A 16,722-nucleotide genomic window follows, 5' to 3' on the forward strand; every position below is an offset into this window, starting at 1 on the left:
TGTTCGTGGTTTTAAAATTACTCCTCTTAGTATGTGGTCAACTTTACTAGAGTTAAAATAAGTTGCTCAAATGTGTTTCAAAATTTTTGTAAAACTGTGTAGAATATGTCTATTAGAAATCTAATATCATTTGTTGTGATCCATGAGAATTCAGTGAGATAACTTACTATTGCATTAGACTTGGAACTTAGTTGCAAAAGAGAACATGTAAATCTAGTGTTGATCTATGTTAGTCTAAATAGTCTTGTATGCCTATTTGATCTTTTTTTTTTTTATCTCAGCGAAATTCCTTGTTGTAATGTATAAATGCAAATATAAATGCTCTTGCTTGCAAAAGACAGATAACCTCAGAAACAGCCTGGGCAAATCTAGGGACATGCATTGGAACAGTCGGTTACTTAAAAATAAGTGCATGTGCAGTGAAGATGAATTCAAAATGGTGGTAATACCAAAAGTATTCAGTGAAACAAAAATTACGCTGGTAATAGCAAAAAATGGGTTTAAATCTGGAAGCAATGAGTTTCCTTAACTTTGATGATGAATTGTAAGTTGAAAGAAGTTGCAGGTCAAGATTGAAATTTATATACTTCTTTTGTGAGATTGTCAGACAATAGGCTTACTCTACCATTTTCTCTTAATTGTGATGTGACCAGGATTTTATTGTTATTTGTTGCCTCTTTGTTCTGTTGAAGTAATTGCTTATGGGTCACATTGGTTCAGGTGGAGTAACAATGAGTGTATTTGGATTGATAATGTGCTATATTTTGCACAGGTTTTCAAATTGAGCAGGGTTTCAAATGATTTTCAGGTATTTTACGATACTAAGTGTTAGTCATATGCTAATGAGGAGTAGATTTTCTTCAGTTTTCTTTTTATATTATTGATTTAGATGAATTGTGTGGGTAAGTTTCATGCAAACCCTCACGAGACACAACTCGTCCACTACCATAAAGTAGGGGTTTAATGGCTTGTTGCGTACGCTAAATGCAATCGTGTTCCCTACAAAAGTGGCATTTTGTTTTCTTAGGCTTAATTTTGGTTATGTTGTTGTTTTACTAGAGACTAGCAAAGATTTAGGTTTGGGGTGTGATAGATGCCAGATTCTGACATGAGAACTAAGTTAATTATAATAGAATAACCCTTATAATTGTGTTATAAGTGGGTATTTATCAGTTTTCAAATGAAACATGCATTTATTGAATTTGGCATTAATCACTGCTTACATTGCATATTTATCTCTCCTGAATTATATTTCATTGCTTTTAAGGTTTATTTCTTCCTGAAATGATTTTTATGGATTCAATTATGGAATTTCAAGAGAATTTTGGTGGAGAAGGAGATATTTAAAAAAATGCCAATAGTGAAGAGAGGGATTTTTTAGGGCAAAATCGATCAATAGAAAGGGAGCGGGAGGGGAAAAATAGGGAAGGCCGCCAACCGAAAGAAGGGAGACCCAAGAGGATTTGCAGCCGTTGTTTGCAGCGCCACCGTCGTCCACCATCGTCCGGTAACCAAGAACAGACCCCAGGAGAGCTCGAGAGAGTCTCCATCGCGGTGAGCTTGACGCTACCATTTTCTGCTCGCCAGGTAGAGAGGTGACCTGAGCAGGCTTGTCCGGCGCCGATTCCGCATTCTGACCATCCTCCGGCGTCGATTACCCATTTTCGACCATTTCTGGAGCTATTCCAACTCCGACTGAGACTTGAGAGAGCCAATCAGAGGATTTCAGCTCCATTCCGTTGTCCGCCGTACCACCTCCATCCATGGGTTTCTATCCTTCTTCCTTGGCGGCGTCTCTACCTCCGGCCACTCGCTCTTGCAACCTGAAGCCATCAATTTCTGGAAATTGCAGCACCCGTGAGAACGAGCCTTTGCTGCCCGAGCGAAAGGAAGGAGAAGGGGAGTAATCTATCATTTTGTAATTAATTTTCCTATAGTTTGAACTTAGGTTTTGAATTTTTATTAAATTTTATTTGAGAATTAATGTTTATCGAATATTTGTTTACTGAATATTTGATTAAATTAGCTAGTTAGGGTAGGATTGAAATTTAGGTTGGATTCTGGTATTTTTATCCGATTTCTGTCATTAACTCTAGGTGCTCGAGAGGGGCTAGATGTAAGGATTGAGAAACTAGATTCGTGATTATGTGGCGCTCGAGAGGCACGAATCACAATAAAATCCAGAGTTGATAATTTTAGCATCATCACAATAGGAAATTGATTCACTGCATTCTATTATAATCCGATCTCTGTCATTAACTCTAGGCACCTGAGAGGGGCTAGACGCAAGGATTGAGAATCCGGATTTGTGGTTACGTGGCGCTCGAGAGAGGCACGAATCACGATAAATCCAGAGTTTACATTTCCTATTGTGCAAGTAGTTAATTAGATTATTGCTTGATAATTTAGGATATAATTAGTGTTTAGTTCAGATTAATTCAACATATTTGGTTAGGCTAGCTGACTGAAGAATACACAAAATTCAGTCCTCCCTGTGGATATGACCCTCGCTTACCGCTAGATTACATGAACGATTCGTACGCTTGCGAGGTATAAAAACCGATGTAATAAAAATTTCACATCAAGAACTCCAAACCTTGTTTAACCTAATTCAAGACTTGCCTTTTCTCATTACTCTTTCCCTCTAAGAAGGGTTGAAGCCAACATAGTTTTAGGTTTAATTATTACAACTCTGCCCTTGTGGTAATTTAACTTAAATAGTGCATAAAACGAATTTTAAACAATATGGAAAGAAAGCTATTAAATCAGTGACTTAGTCCGCCTCATTTGTATGACTTTGTTAGCTATTGAGTCCTCAACAGTTTCTCTCTCTCTTTCCGAGCAAAGGTAGGGGCTTTCCAGCCTTATACTGAGAGCAACCCCAAATAGAGGTACTTCAGCCACTAGTCCAGCGAAGAGCAGGGTTAGGGATCCCTAACCCCTCTCAGTCTTGCACAGTAGCAAGAAGCATGACGGGTCCTAATCTCACTCAGCAATGAGTAGCCAGGCCAATCCCTCTCCTATCCAAGAGCAGCAAGGGTTTCTCAACCCTTACCGAGAACAACAACCAAGTTGTAAAGAAAAAAGACTCTTTTCCTCATTATCGAGAGCCATAGCTCTATTACAGTGCTGGATTCACCAATCCCACGCTGAGTTACTCGATTCATGGCTAGGGACTATAACAACTTGGTATCGGAGCTATATAAATTTTACAAGTTTGAATCCCAGAGGGGGCGACCTAGAGAACTGTGTAGTAAAAAAAGGCATTTCGGGTCACTAGAGTGGGTCATCATGGTCGTCGGCTCATAACAGTGGGAGTATTATTTAGGTTCTAGGGTTAAGTGTTTGGCTTTCCGCTACCTACCAGGTGGGTCTTTTGGGTAGTATTGGCTAGGTTTTTAACATTTGGTATCAAAGCCACTACTTACGTTGCAGGTTCGAATCCTAGAGGGGGTGACCTAGCGGAGGGGACAACCTAGTGGTGTCACTAAAGTGGGTCATCACTAGAGTGGGCCGCCATAAACATCGGCTCGAAACGGAGGAGTTTGTTGAGCGTTGGCTCGTACGAGCTTGAGGGTAAACTCTTTCTCCAAGGGGTGTGTGATGTTATGATCCTGGGTTAAGTGTTTGGCTTTCTGCTACCTACTAGGCCAGTCTTTTTTAGGCCGATATTTTGGGTAGTATTGTCTAGGTGTTTAACATTTGAATTTGTGGTCATGACATTTGGGTTATCCAACGTACCCTCCACATTCCAAGCGTTAATAAATGAGGTATTATGTAACTATCTCTACAAAATTTTATTTGTATTCTTTGATGACAAACTCATTTACAGCCAATCCGGAAGTGAGCATTTAAAGCATTTAAGAATGGTATTTCAACTGTTACGAGCACATCAACTATATTTAATAAAATCTAAATGTTCATTTGCGACATCACATGTGGCCTATCTCAGCCATATTATTTCCTATGATGGGGTTACGGTTGATTCCAAAAAATTCAAGCCATTGCTAATTGGCCAACGCCTATGAATACCTCTGTTTTGAGAGGGTTTTTGGGATTGGCGGGATATTATAGAAAATTTATCAATAATTATGGACCGTTAGCAACACCATTGACAAGTCTCCTCAAGAATAATTCATTTATTTGGAATGATCAGGCAAAACAGTCATTCTCAGATCTCAAACTAGTTATTGCATCTGCACCAGTTCTACAATTTCCCAATTTTGAAGATTTATTTGAGGTTGAGTGTGACGCATCCGATGGGGGCATTGGGGCCGTTCTACAACAACACTTTCACCCTATTGCATATTTCAAAAGACAGTTGGCAGAACAGCATCACAAATTGCCAGCATATGAACGTGAGTTAATTGGGTTGCCCAAAGTTGTCCAACATTGGAGACCGTACTTATGAGGCCATGCATTTCTCATTCGTATTGATCATTAAAGTTTTAAATATTTGCTAGAGCAGTGCCTCACGACTACTCCTCCACAACACTAGATTAGTAAATTGATTGGATTCGACTTTACAGTGGAATACCACACCAGGAGGTTAAACAAGACAGTTGATGCCTTGTCACGACGTTTGAAGACTCCACCACTTCTCAATGCTATCAGCCAGCCTCGTTTTATTCTTTTATACTTGGTAAAGGAGCAAAATGCCAGCAATCCGATTCTTCTCAATCTACACTAAAAAATTACAGAGGGGGCACTGGACTCTAGATGGGTCATTCAAGATTCTCTTATTTAGTACAATTTACGCTTATATGTACCACACACTTCAGAGTTAGTTTCAGCCATCATCTCTGCATACCATGACAACACTCATGAAGGCATACAGAAAACATTGCATCGCATTCGAGCGAATTTCTATTGGTAGGCTATGAAGACCTCCATTACAGCATATGTAACATCTTGTCCGTTGTGTCAATGTAACAAAACCGAACACTTAAGTCCATCGGGTCTTCTGCAGCCTCTTGCACTTCGTACACAAGTGTGGGCTGATATTTCTATGGATTTCGTCAAAGATCTTCCACAATCTTCTGGAAAATCGGTATTATTTGTGGTGGTGGGTAGGCTATTCAAGTATGCTCACTTTATTCCCATGGCACACCCATATATGGCATCCAAAGTGGCACAGATATTTCTCGAGCATATTGTTTGTTTACATGGCATTCTAGAATCGATTGTCAGTAATCGTGATGCGGTCTTTAGCAAAACTTTTTGGCAGGAACTTTTTCGTCTATGTTGCACCAAGTTGAAATTTTCCTCATCCTATCATCCTAAAACAGAAGGCCAAATAGAGGTAGTTAACCACACTGTGGAAATGTATCTCTGATGTCTAGTGGGTGATCGTCCTAAAATCTGGGTTCAATGGCTACCATGGGCTGAATATTGTTACAACACTTCCTTCCACACCGCATAGTAGTCTACTTCCTTCAATGTTCTATATGGAAGAGATCCTCCTTGGCTTCTCTAGTATACTCTGGGCTCCACCCTAGTGGAGTCTATTGATCAAGCACTACTTGAACGGGACCAGGTGCTACAGAATATTTTGGCTCACCTCCTCAAAGCACAAGTTCGTATGAAGGACTTCTATGACAAGGGACTCTGGGATATCGCATACAAGGAGACTACGTATGGTTATGAGTCTAATCTTACCGCCAACACTCAATAGCTGGCCAGTCGCCTATCAACTGCAACTTCCCACAATGGCCAAACTTCATGATGTGTTCCGTGTCTCCTTACTTAAACCCTTTCGGGGTCCACCTCCTCCTTCAACCTCATCACTTCCTTCGATGGGCAATGGGCTGGTTATTCTTACTCCAGCCACGGTATTGTGTGCCCACCCTATTAATGACCAGTGGGAGATTCTAGTCCAATGGAAGGACACCGAACCAGCAGCTGCTACATGGGAATAGTTGGCCAACTTCAAATAGGTCTACCCAACTTTCTCCAAGGGGGGCAGATGTTGAGGACTCAATAGCTAACCGAGTCACCCAAAGGAGGTATCAATGACTTGCTGAGTTAATAACTTTTACTTTCATATTTTATATTAATTTTAAGTAAAAAGTTTCATTAACTATGTAAGGGTACATGCTGCATGGGCAAAATTATAATTTTTAAGCCCTAAACTCTAATGACGTCAAACCCTATTTAGAGGGTAAAGGAATAGAAGAAAAGCAAGCATTAAATTAAGTTAAATAGGGTTTGGAGTTCTCCTTGACGAGCTCTAGGGTTTGGGAGGTCTCCTTGAAGAGCTCCATGTGCAGGTTCCCTCTTGAATCTGATTTTCTTCTTTCTCTCTTGATTTCTGTTTTTTGTTCTTACCGAAACCAAGCGGGGAAGTTCTTTACCTTTTTCGAGCTCAACCAGAGGCTATAGCCTCTCATTCATCCACAGCAGTAAGAGAGGGTTTCTCTCTCTCTTTCTGAGCAAAGGTTGGGGCTTTCCAGCCCTATACTAAGAGCAACCCATAATAGAGGTGCTTCAGCCACTAGTCCAATGAGGAACAGGGTTAGGAATCCCTAACCCCTCTCAGCTGTGAGCAGCAGCAAGAAGCAAGAAGGGTCCTAATCTCAGTCAGCAGTGAGCAGCCAGGCCAATCCCTCTCCTGTCCAAGAGCAGCAAGGGTTTCTCAACCCTTATTGAGAATAGCAACCAAGTTGTACAGAAAAGAGACTCTTTTCCTCATTACCGAGAGTTGCAGCTCTATTATAGTGCTGGATTCACCAATCTGTTATCGACACCATAGCATCTAGAGTAATTAGTAGAAGCAGAGTTTAATTTATGCAATTCCCAATTTATGTTGTTAGGAGGGTTTTATTGTAATTTCCTTCAAACATGTGCCGTAGGGTTGGGCCTTGGCTTGTATGTGTTCCCTAATCCCCTTTATAGGGAGTTCGGGCTAAGTAATGAGGTAAGCATTGATCATAGTTGCAAATGAGAACAGGTTCTCTCTCTAACGAGGCCTAAGGTACAATCTTCCATCGAAAGCTTGGTTAGCCTCACGTCTTCCAATCCGAAACCAAGAAGAGATCGTCTGGTGGCAGATCCATGGAAATGGGGCATATCAACTTGGTATCAGAGCGAACCACCTTGGACGATTATTCCTCTCCAGCGGATTTACGCAACTCCATTGACGAGTTTCGGACTGACCAAGTTGCTATCTCCACCCAGATGAACGAAATTAAGGAGATTCTTCTTCAACTTAAGCTGCGCATGGGGGAAGATTTTGCACAAGATGCTCCTCTGCGTCCACCTCATCAAATAAGTCTTCAATTTGGAGCATATATTGCTCGGACTTCTGCTAGTCCGTCTAGTGCCGCAACAATGAAATCAGAGAACTCAAAGAAGCACAAAATCAAAGAGGCCTCTGTCTCTCTAGCGGGAATGCATACAAGCCAAACAAGGTTGAAGGAAATTACAATAAAACCCTTCTAACAACATAAACTGGGAATTGCATAAATTAAACCTTGCGTCTACTGATTACTCTGGATGCTATGTAGTCCATAACACAATCCCACGCCTAATTACTCGATCCATGGCTAGGGACCACAACACTCTTCTCTCCTCTCTACCTGAGCTCTCTCTCTCTCTCTCTCTGTCTCTCTCTCTCTCTCTGTCTCTCTCTCTCTCTCTCTCTCTCTCTCTCTTTGCTCATTTTCTTCTCCCTCTCTCATCTTGCTCGAGGTTTCAAACATAGGGTTGTAAATTCAACATGGTATTAGAGCATCAAATTTAGGATCCCCACTTCAAAAGAATGCTCTAAGAAGTTATGATCAAAGCTACTCATAGAAATCTCTTTGTGAAGCAAGATTGAAGCTTGTGAGATAAGTTTTTCATTCTTGTTATTATTACTTCATGTTCTTGGCTTTTGGATATTTTGAAGATGGTTCAAAGATGATTTTATTTTTGTCTTCATCTTATGAAATTATTGAGAACTATGCATCTCGGATTAGAAGAAATTTACCAAGGCATTTTTGTCGATTTGCAAGTTCTTGGTTGAAAATCGGTTTATGTTGAGATTTTTGCATAAAAGTTATAATTTTGTGGGAAAAAGATTTTCCTGATGAAGAAAAATATTCTTGAGAATATTATTAGTTGTTTTTAATCCATTGGATTTCAGAAATCTAATTACTTAGCCTACATGCTAAGCTTCTCCATTAACCGAGTTGTTTGAAAAAACCTACTTGGATTTGAGATTTTTTGGAGAATTTTTTGAGAGCCACGAGTTGGTTTATTGTTCTTGTAAAATAAATAATATAATATTTTATTTTACATAAAAAGAATCAAGCACAAAGTAAGAAAGGAAGTGGTCCTTTGAAGTCTAGTTGATGCCAATCCATTTGAAGAAATATTGCTATTTTTGAAGATCTCACAATATCTTCTTGATTAGGCCTGATTTTATTGGATTTTTATCAATCATATCTTCTATATTTCATGAGGAACTGAATCTAGACTAGTTTATCCCAAGCTGGAGTCAAATATATTTTTGGAATGATCTTGGAAAGATCTAATTAGAAATTGCTACCTTACCTAGATGTCAAGCTTATTGATTAATTTTTACTATTCTCTACAAGGAAGACTAGAGAATTAATTACATAAATTTTTGGCCAGCAAGTTGACTGGCCCAAGAGGGTTCCCTTCTTACCTAAAGACTTGATAAGCTCAGGTTCTCCTACCTTCTACCCAAGCTCCCTTGGTTGCACTTGAATCTCCAAGGCTACTTCAAATTTGAGTACATTATTCCCCTTAGAAAGCCTTTTATGGCGGAAGAATACATGGGAAACAAGAATGATTTTCTCAAGATTACCACCATACCCTTGCGAGGGATATCAAATTTCTTGAGCTGGTCCACATCGGTTCGACAGTTCCTTATAACAAGGGACCTACTTGGTCAACTCACCAAACTTGGGCCAAACATTGATGAAGAAAATGTTGCTTATGCTAAGTGGTTAAAAATGACACTTTGGAAATTAGTTGGCTCATCAACAACATGGAAGAACCTGTCTCCAACAATGGTATTCCTCTTGACCGATAAACAAATTTTGGAGATATGTGCTAAGTTGTACTCTAGCTCTGACAACTTACACATGCCATATGATATACTCCAAAGAAGGAGAAAATATCCAGGAATATTTGGCTCATTTTAGAGGCCTTCTTCAAGAATGGAAGCTAGCTCAGCCTACCTCCACCGATGTCTCTATCCAAGACAACCAAAAGGAAACCTTAGCCACTGCCATTTGCCTAGGAAACATTAAGCCATATCTCGAAGTTGCTAAAAGTCAACTCCTTAGCGCCTCTACTATTCCCACCTTTGATGATGTATGTGCCACGTTACTCCTAATTCTAGACTCTTCTTCTCCTTCTCCTACTGAACTATCCTCCGCTATGTACTCCATATTTCTTAAAGACACACCTAAAGGCAAAGTGATTTTGATCGTATATGTTGATGATATTGTCTTAACTGGTAGGGAACACGAGGGCATTCGGGAAACCAAGGAAAAGATATGTGAATAATTCAAAAAAAATGATCTTGGACAACTTAAATACTTTCTAAGTATTGAAGTACTACAGGCCAAACATGGGATTATACTATCTCAAAGGTAGTATGTTAAGACAATATGTTGATGATATTGTCTTAACCGGTAGTGATCTCGAGGGCATTCGGGAAACTAAGGAAAAGATATATGAAGAATTCCAAACAAAAGATCTTGGACGACTTAAATACTTTCTAAGTATTGAAGTACTACAGTCCAAACATAGGATTATACTATCTCAAAGGTAGTATGTCCTTGATCAATTTGAGGAGACAAGAATGATGGGGTGTAAACTAGCAGAAACCCCTATGGATTCAAATACAAAATTATCTGCAGGCACTAGAGAAGATGTGGATATCGAAAAATATCAAAGACTTGTGGGGAAACTCATTTATCTTTGTGTAACAAGGCTGGATATATCATATGTAATAAGTGTGGTGAATTAATACATGCACAAGTTACTCACTGGAAAGCACTAGAAAGAATATTGCAATGTTTGAAAGGAACTCCATGAAGAGGGCTTCTCTATAAGAACCATAGTCACTTCAACATAGAAGGGTTCTCAGATGTAATTTAGGTCGGATCCCCAGATGACTAAAAATCTTCTTCTGGATATTGTACAATGGTTGGAGGGAACTTGGTTACATGGAGAAACAAGAAGCATAATGTAGTTGCAAGGTCTAGTGTAGAAGCGGAATACCGGGCCATGACACACACAGTTAGTGAGCTTCTATGGATCAGATCCCTTCTTACTGAATTGGATTTTATGAAGAAACCCCTATGGATCTATATTGCGATAATCAAACAATAATACATATCACCTCGAATCTGGTCTTCCATGAGAGAACAAAGCACATTGAGGTAGATGTTATGAACTCAATAGCAGGCCGAGCCATTCAGAAGCGTCGTGGCTGAGTTAATTACTTATGTTGGAAGATAGGCCCAAGCCCACACGACCAAGGAAGGCCCACCTATCTAAGAGTATTATAAGATGAGTCATACGACCAAGGAAGGCCCACAAGATGGGCCCAATCACATAAGAAGTAGGACACACCATGATTACCACAACCTAACATTTTTATCACATAAGTTGAAAGATCAAGAAGAACTCACAAAGGCATATTTATCTTATGGTCACGTCCTAGAAGAGTTCTAGTTTGAGTTATGTTTGTCTTTTATCTATATTGAGTTATTTAATTATGCTAGCACTTACCTTTAAGTGTTAGAGTTTGGGTGTAATTTGGACAAAGGTAGTTTTATTGTAATTGGACTCTCCTACCTTCCTCTATTATAAATAGGGGTCTCTCCTACCTTCCTCTATTATAAATAGAGGGTCATGTACTCTGGTTATAATAAGTTAATGAAGTCAATAAATTATTTCCCTTTTCCATAAATTCAACATGGTATTAGAGCAATTTATGTGAGTTGACTTGGTCAACCCACAGAGATAATGAGATCCTTTTCTCTAAACCCTAAACCCTAAGTCTAGGTTCGTAGTTTTTTTTTTCAGTTCCTACACCCATAGTTTGCTTTGTGTTTTTGACCTCTATACTTATATTTTCATTTTGTAAATTATATATTGATAAAAATATATTTGAGTCTAATTTCCAATGAAAAACTATTTTTCCAATCGGAGTTATCTACAAAGAGAAATCGATATTTTAATGAGCGAAGGTCAGATTGTGAAAGAGGTTCGAGTAGCAGCAGAAAACTTCAACTTTCGAGGTATTTTATGCTATCAAGAACGAGACTTTATATGAAGATATATATATATATATATATATATATATATATATATATGTCAAAATAAATATTTTTAAGTGTATTCTCTTACATTTTCAACCAATTTTCAATCGGATTTATCTACAAAGATAAAACGATATTTGAAGCAGCGAATGTCAGATTGAAAAAAAGGTTTGAGCAATAGTAGAAAGCTTCAACTTACGAGGTATTTATCTATAACAACAAGACTTTATATGGAAAATTATATATCAAAAGAAATAATTGTAAGTCTATTTTCTTACCTATTCAACCAATTCTTTATCTGGGTTTTTTTATAAGGATATATTGATATTGGAAGAGTCGATGGTCATGCTGGAAAAAAAGAAAAAACATTGCTTAGTTCGGCCAGATGACAGAGACCAAAATCTATCAGATTATTTATATTTTGATAATTATATTTTATGAAGAAATGTTATACTTGGATGAAATTTATTTAAGTCTAGTTTCATAAGGAGAAAATTTCATGTCAATCGGATATATATTTAAAGATATATTTGTATTGAAAGAATCAAAGGTCATGCTGGTATTCTGTTGTATTGAAAAATCTGAATTTATGCCCTTTGTTTTGTGTCACTGTTTGAGATGCTATATCAGGAAAATATCTCACTTCTCCCTAGTTTAAGGGCTTATTACTACATCTATGTTATTTTGGCTTATTTTTGCATCTATGATATTTGGTTCAAGTTGGGATCACTGCCATTACCTTCCAACTTGAGGGGGAGAAGTACAAGAAGTACAAGAAAGAGGTATTTTATTCCATATGTTGTGGATAAGTTTATGTGACCATAATATTCAAGAAATTGGGAGCACAAAAGATGAAGCTTATGCATCTAAGAAAAAATATTTATATCTGATTATGATTATTTCATGGGTCCTTCTACAAGGTTTATTATTTTGGTTTGTGTTATATGTGTTGGAAGATGGACGTGTTACATTACAACTGCTGCTATTATGTCTCTTTGGATGAGACATTATTATTGAAGAAGAGGTGGCCTCAGTACTTTTTCTCATACCATAATTTATTTGACTCTCAAAAATATCACGGTTGGGACACCACGAGAGTCGGTGCCCTGATTGGGACACCATGATAAATTTAACTCTAAAAAACATCACGGTTGGGATACCATTAGAGTCGATGTCCAGATTGGGACACCATTATAAATAAACCCACTACCCCCCTGTAATGGATTTTATTACTCCTACCACTTGAGAGTCGTTGTCCTATGGAGGGACACGGTGGTGGATTTTTCAGAGCGATGTCGATAGACACACTACCTATAGAAGACGGAGTGTGCCCTACATCCAGCATTAGGAATGGAGTATGGAGCATTGTTTTACGGGCTAGGAGTGATTTTTACTCTCACTTATATTATGGCAGCAGGGCCTTATGGAAGGACGCAACAGCGTGAGGGGGAGTGTTGGAAGATTAAGGCATATTGGAAGATGTGTCATTTTATTAAAAAAAAAAGGTTTTATACATCATTTGCAACAAGCTGAGAGTTCATATTGTTCTCTCACCCCCAGCTTGAAGGGGAGTGTTGGAAGATAGGCCCAAGCCCACACGACCAAGGAAGGTCTACATATCTAAGAGTATTATAAGATGGGTCACACAGCCAAGGAAGGCCCACAAGATGGGCCCAAGCACATAAGAAGTAGGACCCACCATGATTACCACGAGCTAACATCCTTATCACATAAGTTGGAAGATCAAGAAGGACTCACAAAGGCATCTTTATCTTATAGTCACGTCCTAGAAGAGTTCTTGTTTGAGTTATATTTGTCATTTTTCTATATTGAGTTATTTTATTATGCTAGAACTTATCTTTAAGTGTTAGAGTTTGGGTGTAATTGGGACAAAGGTAGTTTTATTGTAATTGGACTCTCCTACCTTCCTCTATTATAAATAGAGGGTCATGTACTATGATTATAATAAGTTAATGAAGTCAATGAAGTATTTCTCTTTTCCATAAATTTGACAACTTAGTTATTAAGTTACTTAGTTGTTAAGTTACTTAGTTATTAAGTTAAGTCATTAAGTTTATTTACTTTTCAAGTTAAATGCCATGGAGGGGCATATCTATAATTTTTTACTCTTGAACCCTAGTTAACGGTGGAAAGGAATGGGAAAAAGGAAGTCTTGATTTAGGTTAAACAAAGGGTTTTGAGTTCTCCTAAATGAACTCAGGGGTGTGTGTTCTCCTAAATGAACCTAGGGTTTTCAAGCATCCCTTCAACTTGATTCTTCTCTTCTCTTCTTCTTCCCTACGAATCGTAATGTGTGGATTTGGGACCGTAACAACGTGGTATCAGAGTGGGAACACAATGAGTGATTCTTCATCCTGAGAAAAATGGCTTGCCATATTCCATCTATCAGGAGAAATACGCACAAAGTTTTAAGCATTGTGTGATGGAATGCATGAGTCTTCCAGTATAATGTCTAAGACATTGCTAGAAATCAAGAAGCATCACATTGAGGCCTCAGAAGGGAAGGTTGCCAACTCTTTGATGAAATACTGGTGAAGGATGTTTCTGCGTGGAATGCAATGAATTCTTACTATACTTAGTCTAGTTTATTTGTGAACTCGTTAAGGTTTTCCATTGTAATGTTGAGGGCAAATGAAGTTTTGGCAACTGCTCGTCCCCTATTTGGTAATATCTTTATTAGAGATCAAATATCCTGGAATGTGGTGATTGTTGGATACTTAAAAGGCAGAAACCCAGGCCAGGGGCTGAAGCTGTTTAGAGAGATGGGGACGTTGGGTGTTCCAAGAACAGCTACAACTATGGTTTCTTGGAATTCTATCGTGGATGGCTATGCAAAGGGTGGTGATATGGTGTCTGCAAGGGAGCTATTCGACTTAATTCCTGAACGAGATATTGTATCGTGGAGTGCTTTTATTGATGGTTATGTCAAAGGTTGCAACTACAGGGAAGTCCAGGCTATATTTGAAAGAATATTGATTGAAGGTCCCAAAGCAAAGGCTATGACAATGGTGAGTATTTTGTGTGCTCTAACTTTTGTTTTCTCTGGTTTTCTTGGAATGAAGATTGCCACATATGCTAATGCTAGAACAACCTTAGAGGGTAGAAGGGGCATAGGAAAGGCTTTTATTAGTACCTTCCACTCAGGGGTTGTGATGGGTTTTCTTCTTGCAGCAAGTGATCCGTTGGGTTTGTATATTTCTATAAATATCTTCGGAATATATTATAGAGATGACTGAGAGGGATTGTACATATCCATTACTGGGTTTGGTCTTAAAGCCTCTTCAATAACACTCTTTGGGGCAAACCTTGTTGGAAATGTTGAGAGAAATATCCCTGAAGATGACCCCCAAAACCCTACGGTTATTGCTAACAATGTAGGTGATAATGTGGGAGATATTTCTGGAATGGGTGCTTTAGATCTTGGAGAAGGGGTTAATGGACCCATAGAGGAAGCTGTTGGTTTTGCAGCGCGTGAGTTATGCAGAGATTCACTTGATTTGTTTGTTGAACTGCAATCTCATGGTGTTGGACTAGATGAGGTAACTTACCTAGGTTTGTTCAGTGTTTATGCTCATGGTAGTTTAGTACATAATTCTGGGCAATTTGATGAACATGGACTGGCTCCAATGACTGAAAACTATGCCTGCATGGTGGTTGTTCTCAGTCGAGCAGGTCAGTTACATGGGGTGCTTGAGCTTAGTACCTAGTTCACTTCAAACTCTGCGAACAAACCAAAGGTGTGGACTAGTATGATTGTCGGGTATGCTCAGAATAGGCCACCTAAAGTGGCTATTGGGTTCTTCAAAAAATTGATGTTTGCAGTGTTAAGCTAGATAGTGTTGATGTTATTTCAGTCCTCTCAGTTTGTGCCCAATTGAAGGTGTTAGATATTGGTCTATGGATTCATGACTTGGTTAATAGTGACAATATTCCTATGAGTAGCAAGTTGGTAGTGACCTTAGTTGACATGTATGCCAAATGTCTAGAAATCAAAGCTTCTCATTTTGTTTTTTATAGCATGGACCGGCATGGAATGCTCTCATTGTTCGTTACTACACATTGGGGAATCTTACTAGTGTTCACTCATTCTTTGATCCAAGGGACAGAAGAATATACCTATCTCTGCCTTGTGTTGGAATTTTTGTGGAGCCATAGCAGTTGTGTATTTTTCAGTAGTTTATGCACAAAAATGTGAGGGTACACTAGACGAACGTGGGCAGACAATCATAATTATGAATGTTTGGATCTCAAAAATAGGAGTCGTGTCCCTGTTTGGTAGGGTGTATGTTGTTGCCACCCAGTTTCATGACATGCATGTCAAGGCACTTAAGGTGGATGATACTAGAAGAGTTTTTTACCAAATCTCACAGAGGAATTTAATTTGTTGGAATGCAATGATGTTGGGACACTGTATTCATTCATGTCTTGCAGCAATGGTGGGACAGAGTTCCATAAAAAAATAGATACAGGTAGTTGTGCTGTTTTTTCTCGCCAATGGAGGTACAGAGTCTGATGCTACTGTCAGTTTTTGGGGTACCTCATATGTTTTACCTGCTGATTGTCAAAATGTGGTCTTCAACACAGCAAAGATTAACTCTCTAACTACTCGTTTGGCGATGAGATGCCTTAAGTCTAGTGCCCAAAATATTGTTGGTTCTTCGGAAGTATTCCAGTCAGGTTGGAACTGGATGATTGAACCTGTGGCCATCTCACAGAGTGACTCCTTTGTAAAATCTAGACGGCTGAACCAAATTAATACCACTGCTGATGTTAGTAACTATTTGTGGTATTCGACCAATGGACTCAATAATGTTCTCCATGCTTTTGTCAATGGGAAACTTGTCGGGCATGGCTAGGGAGACAGTGGCAATGCAGAAGTCACCGTGGAACAGGACATTACATTTGCACTTGGGAGAAACATTATGGATTTTTTAAATGCTACAGTTGGTCTCCAAAACCATGGGGCATTCTTTGATACTCAGGATGCTGAAATTGCTGGTGCTAAGCTAAAGGGTCATCTAGTGGGCTGCTTGTTACCATATTTTGGAATTTATTAATGTTAGTTGTTTAGATAATTACATGTATATAGGATAATAAGTTATATGGGTTATATTGTAATTAAGCCCGTGGACTATCTGGTTTAATCTAAACCCAATTCTATGTTTAAATAGAGAACGGAAAAGGAGAAGTGGGATTCCCGATTTCAGAAACTTATTTTGCATATTGGTGGTTATCATTCTCAAAGCTTGGAGCTCTCGGTTGTGGGTGTTCCGTGACCCTATTAGGTATATTCTCTTGATCATTGCTGCTTCCTCCAACAATTAGAATTCTTTCTGTAGATTTAGAGCTAAGAGCTCTTTATTTTGGCTGCTCACGGCAGCACCTCTTGGTGGAAATCGTTGGTTGTTGCTGCTTT

This window comes from Aristolochia californica, unplaced genomic scaffold (assembly GCF_029961685.1).
Source record: "Aristolochia californica isolate CCGP_79_NKW_82.1479 unplaced genomic scaffold, dmAriCali1.0.hap1 SCAF_3, whole genome shotgun sequence".
In the NCBI taxonomy this organism is placed as follows: Eukaryota; Viridiplantae; Streptophyta; class Magnoliopsida; order Piperales; family Aristolochiaceae; genus Aristolochia; species Aristolochia californica.